Genomic DNA, 16,534 nt, shown 5'->3' with positions numbered 1-16,534 from the left:
CACTGCTAAATTCACAACGGATACAACTAACAGTACTACCAACATATCTATAATGGTTTTCACTATATGGATTATGTCAGCAGATGTTTTAAGTTCCTTGGCATCGGGCAAAGCGTTGGGTTGTTGAAGGTGAGATTCACTTGGCATGTTGGCTGCAGTCACCCATTCATATCCACTGCACTTAGTGGCTCCCTAAAATAACCAGAATACAACATAATACATTACATTTTTCAGTTTGGGAAGAAATTTTCTTTGGAGACCAAACACTTACATATAAGGTGAAGCACTTCCAATATGGTCTACCCATATTCCTTTCAGATTTGGAAATGAACATGACCATCTCAACACTGCAGTTAACACCTCTTTGGCTGAGTGTTGGCTGAAGAAGTCGACATTGCCCAAAATGAAATGTCTGGATTGCATGTCCCGACTATATCCATAGAAGACTGGGGAAAGAAAATAAAATAAGTTTAAATACAAAACATAAACAAAATAAGAATTGGTTTCGGTTTCTTTATCCTTTAAACATTGAGAGTCGAGACAACCACATTTGGGGTTGATCAACACATCTTCACAAACATAACCGCATATAGTATTAGCATTAACTTTTTTCTTTTTTTTTTGGTTAGAAGTATTAGCATTAACTTGGTTTTTGAAGACGGCACATTGCAGAATATTATTTAATACCCATCCCATGTTATTCTGTTTTGATAGCATAAAAAATAATATATATAAAATATGAAAAGTCTCTCATATGAAAACGCTGATTCCATAATACTCTTTGCCCATAAACTCTAAACCCTAAACCCTAAACCCTAACCCCTACCCCCTCAACTCTACCATTTTAAATCAATTTGAAGTGAAAAGAAATAGTTAATTGCATGAGATGCTAGATGGCGGCGTCCCTTGCTGACACATGGAAGTGGATGGGATGTTTGGCTCTCCTTGTGCTGACACATGTCATATTTGTTATATTTTAATCATTTTTTGTTGTAAAATTGTTTAAAATATTAAAATAAATGAAAAAAAAATACAAAAAAGAACAAAAATACATATGTATTTCTCAGCACCAATACTTCGTATTACAAGTCCAAGAAGTGGTTTAATATTGTTTTAAAATTAAAATTTGGAGGTCATCTCTAAATGTGAATGATGCAAATGAAAACATAACTACACTTTGTAAACCCTAAGCTATTGTTTGTTTGATCACATAAGGATCGGATCGAAATTTGCATGCAATGGCAAAATTTGACGTATGTGCTTGAAGGAAATGTCATACCAATCCTGACATTAGTTTTTGGGAATTTTTTGAATTATAATCGATTTTTAAATCAATTTTGAAGTAAAAAAGAAATAATTAATTGGATGAGAAAAATAGAAAACAAAACAATTCATACGTACTTCTCATCACCAATACATCGTATTTCAAGTTCAATTTTGAAATAATTAATAAAAGCAAGGAGTGTACAGACTAGGGAAATAAATTAAAATATTTTCTCTCACATACATAAAAAAATCTTAAAATGCTGCCCAAGGCATCTGAAAGTTGTTTGAAATAGTGGTTTGGGATCCTTAACTCCTTAGGAGTTGATTTAACCTTCAGTATCATTATCACTAATTTTCAACGAAGAAAAAAAAAACCTTCAGTATTATACATGAACTGATTGCAAGAGTATCACAAACGCTCGTCCCACATTCAAAACCACACAAATAGGTATCATTAGCTACTCAAACTCAAGTTTCGTTAATTAAACGTATGCATAAATTCCCATGTCATACTTGGCTAAGTATGTTCATTGTTTTGGTTCCCCTGAGTAGGCACCTTCAGTATCAATATCATTAATTTTCAACCCCCCCAAAAAAAAAAACCTATCATACATGAACCAATTGTTGGAAAAATGGCTCACCTAAAGGATACAAGTAGGTTTTGGCGCTCAAAGGGAGAATTTGAAACTGCCTAAAAGCGACCGGTCGCTGGGAAGTTACGACCGGTCGCTTATGGGCAGATTCGAGGTCTGGAGCTAAACCAAGGAGTGACCGGTTGCCAGTTCTTTGCGACCGGTCGCAGGAAGCATGAGCGACCGATCGCGTGACATTTGCGACCGGTCGTTTAGAAGCAGAATTGAAAGTCTGGAGGGAAACTTCTGGCGACCGGTCGCCCATTCCTGACGACCGGTCGCTCCAGTCGTGCTGTGACGTCTCCTTACGTGTTTTCAACTGTGTTTTCGATGGCTATCGCTTTCCACATGATTTCAGAGGCTTAGTGGGTCACTTCTGAGTTAAATGAATGTTGACTACCTGCTGGATAAGTTGGGAGAGCACTCATGGCTAGTTGGTTATCTTATTTGAAAGAGATCACTCTCCATTTTCTGGTGTAAGTGGGAGGTGGCTGAGTGGGATATCATTTACCTACTTGATCTGACATTTAGTCTAAGTGGTGACTAAAGGAAGGAACGTGGAGGACAAAGATTGTGTCTTATCTTATGTCCATTGGCTTGTGTAGGAAATGGGGTGAAGTAAGATAACACAAGAGGAGAAAACAAGTTGGATAATTAGGAAGTGGCTGAAGCAGAAGTTGAGTATAGCTTCTTGGGAGAGTTCAGAAAAACTAAGGGGAGAGCAAGAGAGTTCTCTAAGTGTATCAAGGTGTTGAGCAAGGGTGTGAGAGAAACAGATTGTGAGGGTAGTGTTCTAAGGGGGTTTCCTTTGTAAACCAAAGTTGTAACCTATCTTCATTAGTGAAATTTCTCAAGGTGATCACCAAAGAGGATGTAGGCAATTTGCTGAACCTCTATAAACACTTGTGTCATTTGTGTTTGGTTAATTTCTGTGTGTGTGTGTAAGACTCATCCATCATTGAGTTCTTTGTCTAAAGTCCATCAACAACAAGATCTTTAAGGGCAGTGAGTTAGTCATTAATTCACAACAAGTGGTATCAGAGCTGTGTTTGGCAGCTGGAGCTAGTTCTTCTCTTGGAGTGCTAGTGTGTTGAAGATGGCAAGTGACATGGAAGCTGAGAGTGGTAGCAGTTCACAACATCTGAAGCCACCACAGGCAGCAAGCATGAAGGTGGAGTTAAAGCCTTTCACAGGGAAGGAGAACTTCACTCTTTGGCAACGAAGGATGAAGTCAGCTCTTACACAACAACAGCTCCATGTTGTGTTGGTTGGCAAGGAGAAGAAGCCAGCAGGCATGACGGATGATGAGTAGGGAGTTCTTGACGAGTTAGCTAGAGGAGCTATCGAAAACTATCTCTCCGATGAGGTGCTCATCAACGTGATAAAGGATACAGCGAAGCAAACATGGGAGAAGCTCGAAGAGATGTTTGCAAGGAAATCGTTGTCCAACAAACTCTTCCTCAAGGAAGAACTCCTGAATCTTAAGATGGAGGAGGGAGGAAATCTAATGGAACATCTAAGTAGTTTCAATAGATGTGTTGCTGACTTGCAGAGAATGGATGTGAATTATAGTCCGGAGGATAAGGCTCTCATGTTGTTGACATCCTTACCTTCGTCCTATAAACACTTCCGAACCACTCTTATGTTCGGAAAGGTTACTCTTGATTTTGAGCCTGTGGTGCAAGACATCATGACACACCATAGGATGACTCAACGTTCGGGAGAAAACTCTCAAGGCGAAGGTCTAGTTGCAAAGACCGGAGAGAGAGGCCGTTCAAAGAAGCGTGAAAGCAAGAAAGGCAATAGAGGAAGGTCCAAATCCAAGGCGAAAGATGGTTGTTTCGAATGTGGGTCAAAGGAGCATTGGAAAAAGAATTGCCCCATATGGAAGGAGAAGAAGAACAAAGGGAAGAATGCAGCAAACACAGCTGAGGATGTCACAAAAAGTGATGGTGAGCTTTTGTGTGTTAATAGCAATGTTAAAACAAATGCATTGGCTAATTCTTCAAGGTGTTCCTCTTCCGATTGGATTTTGGATTCCGGAGGCTCATATCATATGTGCTCAAACAAGGAGTGGTTTGACACGTATGAGAAAGAAGATAGCAGTGAAGTGATGATGGGGGATGGCTCAATGTGTAGAGTCAAAGGCACCGGTACAATCAAGGTGAAGATGCATGATGGGGCTGTTAGGACGCTTGGAATGGTAAGGCACATTCCAAAGTTGCGTAAGAATCTCATTTCCCTTGGAACTCTTGATAAGAATGGTTATTCATTCAAAGCAAATGGAGGGAAACTCATAGTCTCAAAAGGTTCACTTGTGATTATGAAGGGAGAGATTCAACCTAACTGTCTATATAGGTTGTGTGGTACAACAATCATAGGTGGAGCAGCTGTATCTACAAGCAAGGACTCGGAAGATGAAACTCAGCTTTGGCATTTGAGGCTAGGGCACATGAGTGAAAGGGGCATGCAGGAACTACACAACAGAAAATTGTTGAAAGGTGTTCAAAGTTGCAAGCTTGAGTTCTGCAGATTTTGTACCATGGGAAAGCAATCAAAAATAGCTTTCAAGCAGCGAAACAAAGAGGAAGAAAGCACGGGTGTGCTAGATTATATTCACACGGATGTATGGGGGCCATCACCGGTTAAATCGAAGGGTGGAGCTCGCTATTTCGTGACTTTCTTGGATGATTTTTCCAGGAAGGTTTGGGTCTACTTCATGAAGGAGAAATCTGAGGTCTTCACCAAATTCAAAGAGTGGAAGGCGGAAGTAGAGAACCTAACCGGAAGAAAGATCAAGATCCTAAAGAGTGACAATGGTGGTGAATATAAGGACAGCAAGTTCCTTGAGTTTTGCAAAAGTGAAGGCATTAAGAGGCACTTTATCGTGAAGAAGACACCCCAATAAAATGGAGCTGCGGAGAGGATGAACCGAACTCTCATGGAGCGTGAGAGATGTATGAGAATTCATGCAGGGTTGCCCGAATCTTTTTGGGCAGAAACAGTTAACCACGCTGCATATTTGGTTAACCGATCGCCTTCAAGAAATCTTGAGTTCAAGTGTGCAGAGGAGGTATGGTCTAATAAGTCAATCGATTATTCGAATCTTAAGGTGTTTGGGTGCAGTGCATATGCACTTATTCCTAGTGATGAAAGATCCAAGTTGAAGCCAAAGTCTCTTGAATGTATTTTCATTGGATTTGAGAGTGGTGTGAAGGGCTACAAGCTGTGGGATCCAATGAACCACAAGAAGATACTCAGCAGAAATGTTGTGTTTGATGAGAAGACCATACCTATGAACAAAGTCAAGAATTCAGAGGCAAAGGAGGATGTTGTTGAGAAAGAAACAACCATTGAAGTTCCACTCAAGAAGGTGTCAAGAAAGACTTCATGGAAACAGCCAACTGAAGACGTTCAGGAGGAGGTGGAGTCTGACATTGAAGAGGAAGAAGCTGGGCAGCATCAACAACACACTCAAGAAGAAGAAGAGGAGACTCAAGAACAGGTGGAGCCATCATCTATAGCTCGGTCCAGGCCCAAGAGAACCATCAAACCACCTCAAAGGTTTGGATGGGAGATGGATGCAGTTCACTATGCCCTAAATGCTAGTGAAGAAGAACCAACCACGTTCCAAGAAGCTGTTGAGAACAAGGAACGGGAAAGTTGGATGGAAGCTATGATGCAAGAGATGGAATCTCTACACCAAAACTCAGTTTGGGAGTTAGTTCCTAAACCCAAAGGTCGCAAGGTTATTGGCTGCAAATGGGTGTTTAGGAAGAAAGAAGAAATGCATGAGAAGGGTGCCACCTTATTCAAAGCTCGGTTGGTGGCAAAAGGATTCTTGCAAAAGGAGGGAGTTGATTATGATGAAATCTTCTCTCCGGTGGTGAAACATACTTCTATACGACTACTACTCTCCATAGTAGCACAAGAGGACATGGAGGTGGAGCAAATGGATGTGAAGACTGCTTTCCTTCATGGTGAATTGGAGGAAGACATCTACATGAGCCAACCTCAAGGGTTCATTGAAGCAGGGAAGGAAAATCTGGTTTGTAGGTTGAAGAAGTCTTTGTATGGGCTGAAGCAATCTCCAAGGCAGTGGAACAAGTGCTTCGATTCTTACATGATGAAGATTGGGTATAGAAGATGTGAATCTGATTGTTGTGTTTACTCTCATGCATTCAAGAATGGTAACTTCATCCTTCTGCTTCTTTATGTTGATGACATGCTAATTGCATGTAAGGACATGTCAAAAATCCAGAATTTGAAGACATTGCTTGGAAGGGAGTTTGACATGAAGGATCTTGGTGCTGCACAAAAGATCCTAGGAATGGAGATAAGGAGAGACAGAAATGAAGGCAAGTTGTGGCTGTCACAAAGCAAGTACATTTCCAAGGTACTTGAAAGGTTCAATATGATGGATTGCAAGCCGGTGTCTACTCCTTTGGCGGAGCATTTTAAGTTAAGTGCAAAAGAATGTCCTTCTACGAATGTGGAGAAGGAGGAAATGAGCAAAGTTCCATATGCAAGCTTGGTAGGGTGTCTCATGTATGCAATGGTGTGCACACGCCCCGACTTAGCCCAAGCCGTTAGTGTGGTGTCAAGGTATATGGCGAATCCTGGAAGGCAACATTGGACAGCAGCAAAATGGATTCTCAGGTACTTGAAGGGCACCAAAAGGCTTGGGATATTGTTTGAAAGACAACAAGGAAATGCATGTGTGTCGGGGTATGTAGACTCTGATTATGCAGGAGATTTAGACAAGAGGAGATCCACCACAGGATATGTCTTCACTTGTGGTGGAGGACCGATTAGTTGGAGAGCGGTGTTACAATCGGTTAGTGCCTTGTCTACTACGGAAGCGGAGTATATGGCTTTAACGGAAGCTTCAAAAGAAGCGGTATGGCTGAAGAGATTGGCAAAGGAATTCGGGATAGCTCAAGACTTGGTGGTGATTCAAAGTGACAGTCAAAGTGCTATATGTTTAGTGAAGAATCAAGTGTTCCATGGAAGGTCCAAACACATTGATGTGAGATACCACCGGATAAGGGATTGGGTGAATGATGGAGACATCACTATAATGAAGGTTCATACAAAGGAGAACGCTTCAGATTGTCTAACAAAGCCAGTCACAACAGCAAAGTTCAAGCATTGTTTGAGCTTGCTCAATCTTGTTACATGCTAAAGATTGAGGTGGAGTTCTTGAGAGTTATCAGGACGATTCTCAAGACATTACAGATGTCCTAGAAGGCAATGATGTCCACATGGAGTATTAGGCTCGCCATGGTGGAGATTGTTGGAAAAATGGCTCACCTAAAGGATACAAGTAGGTTTTGGCGCTCAAAGGGAGAATTTGAAACTGCCTAAAAGTGACCGGTCGCTGGGAAGTTACAACCGGTCGCTTATGGGCAGATTCGAGGTCTGGAGCTAAACCAAGGAGTGACCGGTCGCCAGTTCTTTGCGACCGATCGCAGGAAGGATGAGCGACCGGTCGCGTGACATTTGCGACCGGTCGTTTAGAAGCAGAATTGAAAGTCTGGAGGGAAACTTCTGGCGACCGGTCGCCCATTCCTGACGACCGGTCGCTCCAGTCGTGCTGTGACGTCTCCTTACGTGTTTTCAAATGTGTTTTCGATGGCTATCGCTTTCCACATGATTTTAGAGGCTTAGTGGGTCACTTCTGAGTTAAATGAATGTTGACTACCTGCTGGATAAGTTGGGAGAGCACTCATGGCTAGTTGGTTATCTTATTTGAAAGAGATCACTCTCCATTTTCTGGTGTAAGTGGGAGGTGGCTGAGTGGGATATCATTTACCTACTTGATCTGACATTTAGTCTAAGTGGTGACTAAAGGAAGGAACGTGGAGGACAAAGATTGTGTCTTATCTTATGTCCATTGGCTTGTGTAGGAAATGGGGTGAAGTAAGATAACACAAGAGGAGAAAACAAGTTGGATAATTAGGAAGTGGCTGAAGCAGAAGTTGAGTATAGCTTCTTGGGAGAGTTCAGAAAAACTAAGGGGAGAGCAAGAGAGTTCTCTAAGTGTATCAAGGTGTTGAGCAAGGGTGTGAGAGAAACAGATTGTGAGGGTAGTGTTCTAAGGGGGTTTCCTTTGTAAACCAAAGTTGTAACCTATCTTCATTAGTGAAATTTCTCAAGGTGATCACCAAAGAGGATGTAGGCAATTTGCTGAACCTCTATAAACACTTGTGTCATTTGTGCTTGGTTAATTTCTGTGTGTGTGTGTAAGACTCATCCATCATTGAGTTCTTTGTCTAAAGTCCATCAACAACAAGATCTTTAAGGGCAGTGAGTTAGTCATTAATTCACAACACCAATTACATAAGTGTCACAAACGCTTGCTGAATATTCAACAACAATGCCAATAGGTATCTCTAGCTACTCAAACGCAAGGTTCGTGCATTAAATCAAACTCCTGCATAAATGCATGTGTCATACTTGGCCGAGTACCTTCACTGTTCTGCGTTCTCTGAATGGGCTGCATATTTTTAGTAATTGGAGCACCAATGTCTATGGAGTGGCCTTTTTACTGTTCTTGGAGTTGAGTTCCTAGTAGGAATGGGCTTGCGATTCCTTCTTCACATTTTAAATTAACTTCTCTACTTTCTAGCTTGAGAGAGATCTTGGAGAATTTGTACAGCTTGTCGAAGAGAGGAGTCGACGTGCATCCCAAGTTAAGTCGAGCACGTATATTTCATTTTATTCGTCTTTTTTTTTTTTTGCGGCGAAGACCAGTTGGGGGAAGCCCGGCTGGTTGTCGTTGTGACATGCGACGACTTGCAATGGGCTGCAGCTGTGGTGGAGAAGGTGCGCGCAGGTGGACCAGCTGCTGCCTATCATCGCAGGTTGGGGTTAGAGCGTGCTGGGCCACATCCGCTGGGCGAGTATCGGGAGGAAGTTGGTGGTCTACCCCCTGCCTAGGATGTTGAGAGTTAGAAGTAGAACAGTCTAAACTTTGATGATCTGCCTGTAGAACAGAAGGAGTGTTATGCGAACCCCCTCGAAGAGGAAGGTTGATGTCAAGTCTTCAAGAAATAGAGCTGCGACTTCGCGAGCGAAGGATGTATCTCCGTTGAGGAAAAAACCAAGGCTCCTTTCTGCTGAGAATACATAAGTAGGAGCTGCTCCCATTTCATCTACTAGGGTTAAGCACCTCATCGGTGCAAACAGCTAGAAGGCTGGCGATATGTGAAACACTCAGGACATTCTACTCAAGCCTCATGCTAACAAGCTTGGAAACCGTGATTTGCTCCGTGAAGTGGTCTGCTCGCGAACTAGTTCACCTACTGAGAGGTAAAGAGATGCTGGTATTCCTCTTCGAAATTCGAGTCGTCTGCACCAGTCAAGGGATGGAGATCGAACTGGGAGGTCTGCTCATCCGCCCCACCATAACGATCCAGCTATTGAGTCATAAGCAATCAAGCTTGGAGTTGATTCAACATTGTTGACTCCTTTTGAGGTGAGGATGGCGGCGGCTAAGAAGGCAAGAGCGTCATCTGCCAGGGCGAAGGGTTACTTCATAATGTCAGTGGTTGATCGTAAGGTAGACAAGTCCAGCCTTGCAGGGGATGCAGGCGTGTCTAATCTACTGAAGACAAACTTCCTGTCAAGACCGCTACTTGCTTTAAGCTGGTTGATCATATCTATAAGGCTAACGATCTTGATACCTTTTCAAGTATTTCCTTGGAGAAACAAAGAGAAGCGACAGTTCATTTGCTTCAAAAAAGAGTAGTTTTTAATGTTGAGATTATCTGAAGCTTGTTTACTATTGCCTCTTATTCTGCTCAACTCAGCGAGTTAGAGAAGAAGAATGCTGAATTAACTAGCAAGCTCTCGGCCGAGCAGATCCATTATGAAAAGAAGACGTCTGAACTGAGGGTGATGATATCTGAGTTGAAGTGTTCCCTTGCTTAAAAAGATTACGAATTTAGCTCTTCTGCTGCTGACTTGGTCAATCGAAAAGATGCCTTCTTCCGCCTTGAGTGCAAGAATGCTGACATCTCCTTCAGTTATGATAAGCTTCTGGCTAGATTTGGCGCCCATCACAAGATTGCTGAGGGATCCAAGCTTGAAGCTATCACAGATACGTATAAGCTGCGTAATTGGGACTACACAAATGGGACTGCTCTCTTCTATGCCATTAGAGATGAAGACATCGAAGCGCTCTACCCTGATTTGCTCTTTGTTTAAAGGGAGGAAGCTAAAGAGCGGGTCACCGAAGAGGCAATAGTCGAATAGGATGGAGCAAAGGAGGACGCAGCTAATGAGATGGTGGCAGATGTCGCGGAGCAAGCAGGTGGAGCTGTTGAAAGTGTGGCTAATCAGGTGGATGCCGAAGAGGTTGCAGATCAAAGGTCACCTCCTGGCGTCTCGAAGTAGATAAAGACTTCTTTATTATTATTTTTCCAGTTTTTGTAGTCTGCTTTCTTGTTTAGAATAATTGGTCTTATTTGACCATCATCCTTTTGTTGACTCGGCCGGTTGGTCACCTTGCTTTGTAAATTTCAATTATTTTTTCAACTTCAATTTGCATCTTGTCTTGGGAACTACTTGAGTAACTGGCCAGTGTCTTGATTATGTATCTCCTTTAGGAAAATGACAGGAGCCTGGGTCCCCCTTGAGGGACTCTGGGCATCTTCTACTCCTTGTTCAAGAAACTTTGGCTGTTATGCCTCCCTTAGGAAATTAACAAGTGTCAGGGTCCCCCTTGAGGGACTCCAAGCCTTACTATGGAAATTTCAATTATTTTTTCAACTTCAATTTGCATCTTGTCTTTTGAACTGCTTGAGTAACTGGCCAGTGTCTTGATTGTGTATCTCCTTTAGGCAAATGACAGGAGCCTGGGTCCCCCTTGAGGGACTCTGGGCATCTTCTACTCCTTCTTCAAGAAACTTTGGCTGTTATGCCTCCCTTAGGAAATTAACAAGTGTCAGGGTCCCCCTTGAGGGACTCCAAGCCTTATTATGGAAATTTCAATTATTTTTTCAACTTCAATTTGCATCTTGTCTTTTGAACTACTTGAGTAACTGGCCAGTGTCTTGATTGTGTATCTCCTTTAGTAAAATGACAGGAGCCTGGGTCCCCCTTGAGGGACTCTGGGCATCTTCTACTCCTTCTTCAAGAAACTTTGGATGTTATGCCTCTCTTAGGAAATTGACAAGCACCAGGGTCCCCCTTGAGGGACTCCAAGCATCTTCTGCGTCTCTGGAAGAATGCTTTTGGTCGTCTCCCGAAGGACGCTGCATATGGGCAACTATATGACTATCATGCCCCCTTAGGAAAAGGATAGAGACCTGAATACCTCCCTTAGGGAATTCCTGGCTCACCTTGTGTCTCCCGAAGAACGCTTCTTGTAGGCTGCATCTCCTGAAGAACGCTTTTGGTCGTCGCCCTGCGTCTCTTGAAGGATGCTACTTATGGGCAACTGTATGACTATCCTGCCCCCATTAGGAAACAGATAGGGACCTGGATATCTCCCTCAGAGAATTCCTAGCGCATCCTGCTTCTCCTGAAGGACGCTTCTTGTGAACTGTGTCTCCCGAAGGACGCTTTTGGTCGTCATCTTGCTTCTTCCAAAGGACGCTGCTTATGAGCAGCTATATGTGTCACACCCCAGATCGGCTCTGCCGTAGCACGATATTATCCGCTTTGGGCCCCCATCTCTGCCCTCACAGTTTTGTTTTTGGGAACTCACGAACAACTTCTCAGTGAGTCACCCATCCTAGGATTGCTCTAGCCCCAACTCGCTTAACTTCGAAGTTCGCATAACTCTGAAGCCAGTGAGCTCCCAAAAGGTCTCGTGCTAGATGGAGGTGGGCATGTACATATAAGGCACATCACCCCTCTCCGTTGGTCGATGTGGGATGTTACAATCCACCCCCCTTAGGGGCCCGACGTCCTCGTCAGCACACTCGCTCCACACGGCAGAGTGGCTCTGATACCAAATTGTCACACCCCGGATCGGCTCCGCCGAAGCACGATATTGTCCGCTTTGGGCCCCCCTCTCAGCCCTCACGGTTTTGTTTCTAGGAACTCACGAGCAACTTCCCAGTGGGTCACCCATCCTGGGATTGCTCTAGCCCCAACTCGCTAAACTTCGGAGTTCCCATGACTCCGAAGCCAGTGAGCTCCCAAAAGGCCTCGTGCTAGATGGAGGTGGGCATGTACATATAAGGCACATCACCCCCTCTCCGTTGGTCGATGTGGGATGTTACAGTATGACTATCATGCCCCCCTTAGGAAACGAATAGGAACATGGATACCTCTCTTAGGAAATTCCTGGCACACCATGCGTCTCCCGAAGGACTCTTCTTGGGGCTGCGTGTTCGAAAGGATGCTTCTTGGTGGCTGTGTCTTCCGAAGGATGCTTTTGGTTGTCGCCATGCATCTCCCTTAGGACGCTCCTTATGGGCAACCCTCTTTTTTTTTTTTTTTTGGTGCAGCATATTCGGAAATTTGCAGTAGTTGCTTCTCTTCTTCATAAATATGCAGGACTCAGTCATGTTTGTGCCTAATAAATCACGGCCATAGACTGGCCGAAGGAGCCCTTTTTCTCGGCCCTAGCACTTCCTCGAGAAGCTAAAACGCAACGTTTCGCCAAGGTATTTGGCCTTCCTGAAAACAAAGGAAAAAATGCCAAGGCATGATTATCTCGGCCTCGATTGTAGGCCGAGACCGAGGCCGAGCAAAGTCGCGGCCAGAAGTATTAAAGTCAAATCATCACGTGATAGCAGGGTCCCTTGCTTCATTAAATGAAGTAGTGTCTGTTTAATGCAGCAAACCCACTGGCTACGAATAAGCATTTAATGCATGAGGGAAGGTGGGAAGTGACTGAAGTCAGGTTTTGGCAACAGAAGGCAGAGTGATTAGACGTGGACATTCTCACAAGAATTCTTGCAGCTTGAGAGATTAGGTCACCAGCTATCAGAGCAATAAATGCGTCTCCACGGCCAGAAGCTCAGAACCCACGATCAAGAGCGGCGGTCGAGATTCACCAGGATTTTAGGGGGTCACAACACCATACTTCACGATCCCAAATGTCGATTAGATTGCCCACTTGCTCTAATCAGGCTCCACCATGCAGATTTTCAGCCTCGATTACTCCTCCAAGAACTCTTCCTATAAATACAAGGCTCAAGCTACATTCAAAGGGTTCAAACACCAAACAAAAGCCTCCCACGGAGCAACTTATATTTTCCTGTAATGCACTTTCAATATTTTACTTGCTTTCCTAGGAGTAGTGATAGTTTGTAAGGAAAATTCATTCATCAATATATCATACGACCCTTGATTTTCAAGGTGCCGGAGCACCATCCTTGTTATTCGCTCACTCACCCCATATATCATACGACCGTCGCTCCCTGAGCAGCGCGCTGGAGCACCGCCCAAAACCCACCAACACCACCACCTAACGGCCTTGTAGTTCAGGCCGTGGACCCAACAGCCGAGACTAGTTCCTCTCTCGGCTACAATCGTTTGATTAGAAGACGAGTTCAAACAGGCGCACCACTTAACCATTCTATTCCCACATCAACCAACTCGACGCACGGTAGACCGTACTGGCACGCTCGCGCACAACCGCACCACACCCAAAAGCAGGAAACCGCGTGTCAACGTATATCCCCTCGGCCCGGAACTCCAGGCCGTGAGATTTGCGCGGCAGACAAGTCATCTTCTGGGGACTGAGCAGGTAGGAGAGAGCTTTATGGATAATATCTTTGGAGGCAGTAGACATTCCATTGTCGTGGAATTTCCTTCTCTTCCATGGTGTCAAGTATATAGCATCATCTGCCCTCGGACTAGCTAATCACGTAGGGGTCTTCCCAATTGGGTTTCATCTTCTTTAATCCTTGCTTTTGTGCAATGATCAAAGTCTTTCTGAGGACAAGGTCGTCTGATTGAAATTGTCTGACCTTGTCCCTTTTGTCATAGTAAGACTTCAACTGCTGCTGATATGAGGCAACTCAGACAATCGCTCTCTCGTTCTCCTTCCAGTAGGTCGAGGTTGAGCTTCTTTTGTTCGGAGTTCTGATCAACATTGCCAACCTCAACGCTTATGGAGGGGACAGTGATGTGAGTATGGATGATTGCTTCCGTCCCATAGACGAGGTAAAATGGGGTTTCGCCAGTTGACTACAAGAAAAAAAGGCTAATGTGACCAAATAAAAAGTGAGGCTTGTAAATTTGTCACATTTAATGGGTATTTGTGACGAATTTATCAAGTCGTCACTCATAAAACAACGAAGACATCTGCAATTTTGGAGGAAAGCCAAATCCCTCACAAATAGTCTGGCGGTTTTGGGCGGGATAGACCAACATTTATTTGTGAGACTTGTGGGGTCACAGATAATATTTTAAGGCGTCACAAATTTTTAGTGCAGGAATATCTATCTAAAAAAATGAAAAATAAAAAGGAATGAGCGGAAAAGTTTCCCGCTCCAAAATAAAATTTATATTTTAGGGTTTAGTTGTCATCACATATTAGCATATGTGAGGACCTGGCCTCACTTATTTACATAAAATATTAATAAAAATTACAACTATTCATTCATCTTCCTCTTTTTATTTGCTCTTTACTCGCTCTGCTACCAAAACTCATAGCCATCTGCGTTTCTCAAATCAACAACTGCCGATCGATACCGCTTTGTCGTCGGCTACTTCTCTGAATATGGTAACTTCTCCGACGACCATTATTACTCCAGCAACAACTGCCACTTCTACGAAAGCGCTTTCATTCCTAATTCCTCAAGGCACCACAATATCTCTGTCTTATTAATCCTAATACAAGTACCAGATTTGTAATTTTAACATGTAATTTTTTATCTCTTTGCTTCAGTTTGGGTAAATTGAGTGTTTTGGTGAATTTCTGTATGTTTAAGATTTAAGATTCATAGAATCTTCCCGTGATTGTTAATTGGTTTATTTGTGAAATTTCATGTTAAAGAAATCTCTTCAGGCATAATTTGATTTATCGGGTTTTTATGCATTGTTGTTAATTTGTGTTATTATCTTTGCTTTTAAAAAATAGGAATATGAATTGGTATTTACTTTTCAAAAATCTCGTTCTTAGAGTTCTAATTGGAGTTTTGCTTTAGGAGGAGATAGGGATGTAATAGGAAGTTGTATTGTTACTTTTCCTTTTATTTTTTTATTAACTTTACTACTTTTTGTGTGCTTGCTGAGGCAATTATATAAGAATATAAGACATGAAATCAATATGCTTTCTATCGTTGGCTACCTAAAAGATCAATTATGAGCCAAGCGTTTTTGGATATCATAAAAAAAATGACAACTCATCATGCTAGCTGTTTAGATGGGTGCTAGTTGATTAATTTGCAAGCTTAATTTGTTAGTTTGTCTATAGAAAAAATGAAACAAATGTGAGATGAACTGAGGGCCAAGATGATTTACAAGATACAGTACAAATGCTTGCCACAAATATGCAAAGTGTGCAGGAAGATTATTCAAATTTGAGGGCCAATTTGGTGGCAGCTCTGGAGGCATCCAACAATGGTGGGCTGGATAATGCATAGTTGATGTGTCACATCCAGGATCGGCTCCGCCGTAGCACGATATTGTCCGCTTTGGGCCCCCCCTCTCTGCCCCCACGGTTTTGTTTCTAGGAGCTCACGAGCAACTTCCCAGTGGGTCACCCATCTTGGGATTGCTCTAGCCCAAACTTGCTTAACTTCGGAGTTCCCATGACTCCGAAGCCAATGAGCTCCCAAAAGGCCTCGTGCTAGATGTTGGCGGGCATGTACATATAAGGCACATCACCCCTTCTCCGTTGGTCGATGTGGGATCTTACATGATGTCAATGATGTCAATGGTGTGTAACTTTGATGCTGTCGGCAACAACCTAGAAGGAGATTTACATGTTTACATTATGTTATTTTGGATATTAAGCATGTTTAGAACCTTGGATATACTATTAACTTGGATATGCTATTTTGGATATTATTCATCTATGATATGAAGCTTTTGTATTCTTGATGTAGAGTATTATATTTATTAGGATCATTGTCATGAAATCATTCACACATATTATCAATTGTGATGAATTTTTTGGGCATAACAAATTATACAATATGACGATTTGTTATGTCATATTTTAAACAAAGTGACAATTTATAAAGCATCACAAATTGAACATTGTGACAACTTGTCTGTCGTCATATTAGATACCATGTGACCACTTGCTAGTCATCAAAAAATGAATTAGGTGACCTATTGTTACACGTCACAAAAGAAACAATATGACAAAACACAAGAAGTCACATACTCTAAACTGTGACAAATTCAGACATCGTCACAGTGTACTATATGTGACACTGAGTTATAGTCGTCACATTTGACATCGGGTGAGGGGCCTAATGTGACGACCCTTGTGACGCCAGAATATGGTCACTTTAACGTAACCGCGAGGAAATTTTGCCTAATGTGAGGAAAAAATTTCGTCACATTAGCCTTTTTTTCTTGTAGTGTGATCTTCGCTTGGTGGTGCGATAAGCCCACAGTACTCTAGGGAACTCATCTACCCATTTCCCTTCGGCGCCTTCTAATCTCTTCTTTAGGCGATCCAATATAATTTTGTTGGATGCCTTGTCCTAACCATT

This window comes from Prunus avium, chromosome 1 (assembly GCF_965620075.1).
Source record: "Prunus avium chromosome 1, drPruAviu1.hap1.1, whole genome shotgun sequence".
NCBI classification, from domain to species: Eukaryota; Viridiplantae; Streptophyta; class Magnoliopsida; order Rosales; family Rosaceae; genus Prunus; species Prunus avium.
This window is presented reverse-complemented; position numbering follows the sequence as displayed.